At 49.4% G+C, this 7,335-nt stretch overlaps 2 pseudogenes; both read right to left on the bottom strand.

The window, feature by feature from the left end:
- Positions 1–1,073: 1,073 nt before the first annotated feature.
- LOC147005640 (eukaryotic initiation factor 4A-III pseudogene) lies at positions 1,074–2,300 on the bottom strand (annotated as a pseudogene).
- Positions 2,301–2,338: 38 nt separating this feature from the next.
- Positions 2,339–4,979, bottom strand: LOC147005641 (pre-mRNA-splicing factor SYF1 pseudogene; annotated as a pseudogene).
- Positions 4,980–7,335: the final 2,356 nt, after the last annotated feature.

A 7,335-nucleotide genomic window follows, 5' to 3' on the forward strand; every position in this document is an offset into this window, starting at 1 on the left:
ATACTTTTCTTTCTAGATTTCTTGTTAGATCTGTTATTGTGTCATATTGGAGGTAAGAATGGAGACATGTATATCATAATATGTTCAAAGGCAAATACTCACCTGTAAGAGGAATAAGAAGCCCAGAAGGGTGTGCATGAAAGCCCTTTTAGGATGAGGCTACTTGGCAGTCTATAGTATAAGTTTTACCTGAAGGCAGTTGGTAAAGATTAAAAAAACAAGGCTCAGGCCCACTGCTGAGCTATAGTAATAAGAATAAAACTGGGCATGGTACAGAATATGTCGTAGAAACAAGCACACATGAAAACAATGCTCTAAAATTCTTATTCACATTGCCAAGTAGCTAATAAACACAGCCCAAATATTCTAAGAGAAAAGATCGTAATGTCACAGAAATTATGAATTTGTAACGTTAAAACCATAATTGATTGACATTTGATTTAGCAGATTTGGATTTTACAATAATTGCTTAAAGACCAATCAAGATGATGAAAAATTTAATGGCATTATGGGAGAAATAGTAAATGTGTTATGAGAAACTAGAGAATGCTGTCTTTGGGACACCACCCCTTGATCTGTGATATTGTCAGGATTCAGGTAAGTTTGAGGCGCTTGTCTACGATGTCTACAGTAGGCATTGTTGGAAGAATATGTATTGTGTGGGAAAAATACAGAAATGTACTCTATCAAGTGTAAGTATAGATAACTATTGTCTTTTTGTGTACATATTCAGTATTGTGTGCAATTTTAAATATCCCAATATTAAAATGAACACAAAAGATTAGCAGAGAGAAAAACCACCACATATTTTTTAATCAATGCAGAAAACAATTTGACAGCAACCATTACTCATTTATGATTTAGAAAATATTTCCTAACAAACCATAAAACTACATTATTTTTTTTTTCACAGTAAAATGTCCACGTTTAATGTAAAAGGTTAAGCATTGGGTTATTTACACGTGCATTAGAAAAGATGGAAGAGGGGCTCCGAGAAGACAGTTCATATCAATCAACCCCATTAAATAGAAGCTTCTGTTTCCAAACAGGGTGTCGGTGGACCAGCACCAGCTTCAGATGAGGTTAGCCACGTTCACGGGCATCTCATCTATCTGGGTAGCGTAGTACTGCTCGATGTCCCTGAGAATCCGGATGTCATCATTCTTCACAAAATCGATGGCCACACCTTTTCGTCCATACCGACCCAATCTCCCAATTCTGTGAATGTATAGTTCTCTGTTGTTGGGCAGGTCATAGTTAATGATGAGGGACACCTGAGGGACATCCAGGCCCCGAGCCCAGACGTCTGTGGAGATGAGCACCCGGCTGGCACCTGACCGGAACTCCTTCATGATAGACTCTCCTTCTTTCTGGGGCATGTCTCCATGACACAGTGAAATTGGCTTCTCTCATTTTCTCTGTCAGCCAGTCAACCTTCCTCTTGGTGTTGCAGAAGATGACGGCCTGGGTGATGGTCAGCGTGTCGTAGAGATCACATAGAGTATCAAACTTCCATTCCTCTCTTTCCACGGCCACAAAGAACTGTTTGATGCCTTCCAGAGTCAACTCATCACGCTTCACCAGGGTGCGGATGGGGTCGGTCATGAACTTATTGGTCATCTTCAGGATCTCATGAGGCAGTGTGGCACTGATGAGAACGACCTGTGTGGCTGGTGGCAAATACCTGTACACATCCTAGATCTGCTCCATGAAACCTTTGTTCAACATTTCATCAGCTTCATCCAAAACCAGCATCTTAATAGCCCGTGTCCCTAAACTTCTGCGGCGGATCAGATCAAAGACGCGTCCCGGCGTGCCTGCCACCACATGCTGCCCGTAGTCCAGCTTCCGGATGTCCTCCCCGACACTGGTGCCCCCAATGCAGGCATGGCACTGCACTTTCATGTAATCCCCCAGAGCAAGCAGACCCTTCTGAATCTGCACCGCTAACTCTCTGGTTGGAGCCAGGATCAAAGCTTGGCTTTCTCGAACCTGGATATCCAAGCACTGCAGCACTGAGATACTGAAGGTGGCTGTCTTGCCTGTGTCAGACTGAGACTGTGCAATGACATCTCTCTTTTAATTATCTGCTTGATAGCACGATGCTGGATCACTGAAGGTTTTTCAAAACCGTAGGCGTAGATGCTGCGCAGCAGGTCCTCTCGCAGGCCCATGGTGTCGAACTTTGGGATCACGTCCACCTCCTCGCTCGTCTCAAACTCCACTTTGGTCATGTCCTCCTCTTTGAGCAGCCTCTTCCGCACCCAGCCAGACGTAGCCATCTTGGCCGTGGCCGCCATGATCCCGATTCCGCTGAAAGACCTGAATTTTTTTTTTTTTTTTTTGATGTACAAAGAGGGGCTGTATTAGAAGGGTAGTTATGGGGGAGGGACCATGGAGGAAAAAGTGTGGAGGGGGTCAGTCTTCCTTTAGGCTCCCGAACACAGCAGCTGGTACACTCTGCTGTTCCAGTCGGACTTCATTGGGCTCCAGGTCCATCTCGTCCTCGTCCTCATCCTCGCCCAGCTGGATCTCCTCAGGGTTGGCCTGCTGAGCCAGCTCTGCCAATTCCTCCCTGGATGCATCACTCCTCACAAAGAAGATCTTACTCTGGGCCCTGAGGTGCTGGTCCCGCTCTGCCTCAGCTGCCAGCTGTTCTGCTCTCTGTTCCAGCAACTTCATGTCATCCATGCCGCTCTGCCCAGGAGCCAGGTCAGACATGGTGCCTGTGGCACTGCCAGACACCTTGAGCATCTGTGAAGCCATGAAGTTGACCTGAGTATTGTATGTGGCCTGCACACTCCGCCGTATCCTCAGCATCTCCCTGATGGTATCCTCATTGCCGTGCCGGACCTCAAAGTCCTTCCATGTTTGCCAGAATGCCCCAGTTGTCCGGGGATCACAGATCTGGGAGCAGAAGCTGTAGATGGCCCGGGCGCGGTCGATTTCACCGAGCTTGCACTCCATGTCTGCAAACCGCAGGCACATCTCACGGGCATGCTCATCAGACAGCACCTCAATGGCCTTCTGGTAGATGGCACGAGTGTGGGTGATGCCATAGATCTCAGCAGCCCGCTTGATGTAGATGTTAAACATGTCGTACTGCTGTGCTGGCTCCACTGCCCTGGTCGCACGGTCATACACAGCCATGGCATGGCGGGCAAGGCCCCATTCCTCCTCCAGCTGTGCGTAGAGCAGGTATAAAGTCTTGGCATATTTTGGTGGGCAGCCATCGAGTGCCTGCTCAAAGAGATCCCGTGCACGCTCCAGCTTTCGGCCCCCAGAGCGCGAGATGAATTTGGTCAGGTAGGTGCTCCAGATGTCTGAAACATTGGGCCACTTGAACAGTGAGATGCCACGCTCATATGCCTTGAAGCTCTCCTCAAAGTACTTGTGCTCCTCCAGGAACATGGCATAGTTAATAACGATCTGTGGTGTGGCTATGCGCAGGTCCAGGATTCGGTCATACACTGCCTTGGTTGACTGGAAAGTGCCCAGGCTTTCCTCCAAGTCAGCAAGCATGGACCACACCTTCAGTGACTTATATACACGGTTCTGCACAGGTTCTGAACCATCAAAGTACTCAGCTCGGCGGGCAGGCAAAGCCGTGGCTTTCCGAAGCAGCTTTAAGGCCTCATCGTAATTCTCGTGCCTGAGCTCCAGCTCCCCACACTGGCACCACACACTTGCCGGTCATCCACCTGCTTGAAGTTCACCTTGGTGGCCTTCTCTAGGATGACACGAGCATCATCCAGCTGTCCATTGTCTTCGTAAAACTTGGCGAATGCAACCCACAGTGTGTGGGGCTTGCCTGTGGCTTTGAAGGGGTCTACTGTTTGCACAGCCTCTGTGTATGTGTTGATAATCTCCCGAGGGCGGCCCTGATGGAGGGCTACACGCTTGTGCCACTCGTGGACGTGGTGTGGGTTCTGGCGCAGAAGGACGCTATTGAGAAGCAGGGGCAGTCGGCTGATGAGCTGTTCGAAGCGGGCCAGGCGCAGCTCTAGGTCCACATCGTCCTCCTCCTCACGCCCCAGTTCAGAGGCAGTCTCCATCTTCGCTGCAATCATGCTCTCCTCAAACTGGGCGTAGCTGTCGAACACCTGGGTGAAGTCCCGCACGGTCATCACCGTGCGAATGGCCTCCTCATACACATCCCGAGCCTTTTCGAAGTGGCCACTGCGGATATAGTAGTCTGCCAGAGAGCACCACAGCTTGCCCAGCTGGTCAGTGAAACGGGTGAGCCCACCACGGATTATGGCATCCACACTGAGAGACTGTACCTTGTCTGGATTCTGGGAGATAAGGTCACACAGCTGGTGCCACAGCTGGTAGTTGGATTTACCAGCCTTGGATACAAAGCGCTCATCATTCACCACGGTGGCCAGGCGCTGTGCAGCCTCGTCTAGCCGGTCACTGGATTTGAGATACTCGATGTATTCCTCAGCGCTCTCAGGACTCAGCTTGAGGAAGCGACGGTAGCCTCGCACAGCAGTCTCAGGCAGTGGGTAGGAGCGCAGGAAACGCAGATACAGGGGCCAGATGCGAGAGTGTTGTGTGATGGGCAGTGCCCTGAGGGCACGGTCAAAGGTGCGGCGGGTATGTGTTACCCTTCCCTGGTCCATGAGAAACTGGCAGTAGTCTAACCACAGGCGTGGCATCTTGTGCATGAACACAAAGGCCCTCTCATGGCAGTTGTTGACATCTTCATAGGCAGGGTCAGTCACACAGCGATGTTTCACCTGTGCCCGGCGTGCCTTCAGATAGCGGTACCAGAGTTTGTAGCTGCAGGGAAGCAGTTTGAGTGCCCGCTCATACAACTGGTTGAGTCGGGGCTTGGGGGCCCCCTGTTTGAACTCGATGTAGCGGAGCCAGCATTTGACGGAGAACTGGTTCCTCATGATTTCTTCCTCATAGGGAAGGTCCTCTTCCTCAAAAACAAGGTCGGGCCGCTTGGGACGCGGAACTCGCGCCATCACCACCACCTTCCTGGCTCTCTGGTACCTGAAAAAATTTTATTTACATACATTTCAAATGTTAACTCCTTCCCTGGTTTCCCCTCCGCAACCCCCTATCCCATCCTCCTTTCTTCTATGAGGGTGCTTCCCCACCCACCTACCCACTCCCACCTCACTGCCCTAGCATTCCCATACACTGGGGCATTAAGCCTTCACAGGACGAAGGGCTTCCCTTCCTACTGATGCCTAATAAGGCCCCTTTAGCTCCTTCAGTTCTTCCCCTAGCTCCTTCATTGGGGTCCCTGTATCAGTTCGATGCTTGGCTGTGAGCATCTGTATTATTGGTCGAGATCTGGCAGAGCTTCTCAGGACACAGCTGTGTCAGGCTCCTGTCAGCAAGCACTTCTTGGCATCTGCACTACTGTCTGAGTGTGGTGTCTGCATGTGGGATGGATCCCCAGGTGAGGAACTCTCTGGATGGCTTCTCCTTCACTCTCTGCTTCATTCTTTGTCCCTATATTTCCTTCAGACAGGAGCAATTCTGGGTTAAAACTTTGGAGCTGGGTACTTCTCAGCTGGCCCCATCCCTCAAGCGGGGTGTGTTTGTGGGGGGTTGCCTAACCTCTGGATATGGTCTCTCCAGGTTCTCCCTCCCCTTTGCATGGTATTTCAGCTAATGCCATCCCTGTAGGGTCCTGGGAAGCTCCTGCTTTCATGGCATCTGGGACTTTCTGGTTGCTGCCCCAAACTCCCCACCCCCCATTGCTACACACCTCTGTTCAATTTCCTGACCCTCTGTACATCCCCTCCCATACCTGATTCTTCCCCTCTGTATTAGTCAGGGGTCTCTAGAGTCACAGAACTTATGGATAGTCTCTATATAGTAAAAGAATTTCTTGATGACTTACAGTCTGCAGCCCAATTCCCAACAATGGTTCAGTCGCAGCTGTGAATAGAAGTCCAAGGATCTAGTAGTTACTCAGTCTCACACAGCAAGCAGGCAAAGGAACAGAGCAAGATTCCCTTCTTCCAATGTCCTTATATTGTCTCCAGCAGAAGGTGTAGCCCAGATTAAAGGTGTGTTCCATCACACCTTTAATCCCAGATAAAAGGTGTAGCCCAGATTAAAGGTGTGTTCCACCACACCTTTAATCCCAGATAAAAGGTGTAGCCCAGATTAAAGGTGTGTTCCACCACACCTTTAATCCCGGATTACCTTGAACTCCTGACCCGTCCAGCAGGTCCAGTTATTCGAGGGTCTCGAGGGGACCTCCTCCTAAGAACCAAATGGGTGGTAGAGAGAGACGAGGGCTTTGTACGAATAACGACACGGAAACCGTTCTGGAATGTATCAAAGCCCCAAATCTATTGAAAAAGGTCCAAGGCTTAAATGCACAAGCAAAAGGGGAAGTACAGATACTTATCAGTGGGAGGGGTAGGGCAATACAAGCAAAAGGAGAAGTACTTATGGGAGGGGGGGCAATAGAAATTCTTTCTTTTGGCAGCTATGTGGGGAAGCAGGAACTTGGTGGTAACGGTGTGGTCAGGACATCCGAGATGACTTAGGGCTGAAACATTCTCGTAATCTGTGTGTCGGTGGCCCGCTTTTGAGCCCCTTTTCTTCTCCGGGGGAGAGGCCCAATTTAGAGATCAAGAGTTGTCTTAATAGCTCCTAACATCTCCCCCCTTTTAACATTTTTATAAAGGCACATTGTATAATAAATTTGTAGCCACGTTTTTAAAGACTGCCTAAATGTCTGTTTGCTCACCGGGTGATTCTCTAAGACCACGAAGGACACAAGGACAAGTCATCTATGAGGCTTGAATTGATGGTCCCAGTCTTTTGGATATAACCTGGGCCAGCCAAGGGCTTTAGGAAGGAAGCAAGCTCCGTGGGTAGAGGTAGAGGTCTGATCCCCAGTGTGCAATGTTAGGGGCCATGTACAGGATTGACTCTCAGGCTCACAGATTTTTACCTAGAGTAACCCTGACCTGCTCCCGTGCCGTTTTTTCTGGGGGAAGGACCCTAGGGCACTCAACCTTCATGCAATCAGACATGCCTCTCAGAGACTGTCTAACAGCTTCCAGACTAATCTCTGTGCAGTACTTAGTCTTACAACTCTCACGGGCGACGGCTTCAAGTTCCAATTTTTTGATGTGTCTAGCCTGGGATGACTGTTTAGTTTCCAATGTGGCGAGAATGTATGTTACCATGTCGGAAGCACAGACTACGGCAATCTATAAATGATTCGTAGCATGAGACTGATGGCCGAATTTCAGGGGAGGGGAATGATCTTACTTAAACATTTTATGGAAATTGAGTCTCTCTCCCCGAGGAGAAGAGGGTGATGAAGCGGCATCCACATCTGACTCTTCT

Source organism: Mus caroli, unplaced genomic scaffold (genome assembly GCF_978045245.1).
Source record: "Mus caroli unplaced genomic scaffold, Mus_caroli_1 scaffold_3, whole genome shotgun sequence".
Lineage (NCBI taxonomy): Eukaryota > Metazoa > Chordata > Mammalia > Rodentia > Muridae > Mus > Mus caroli.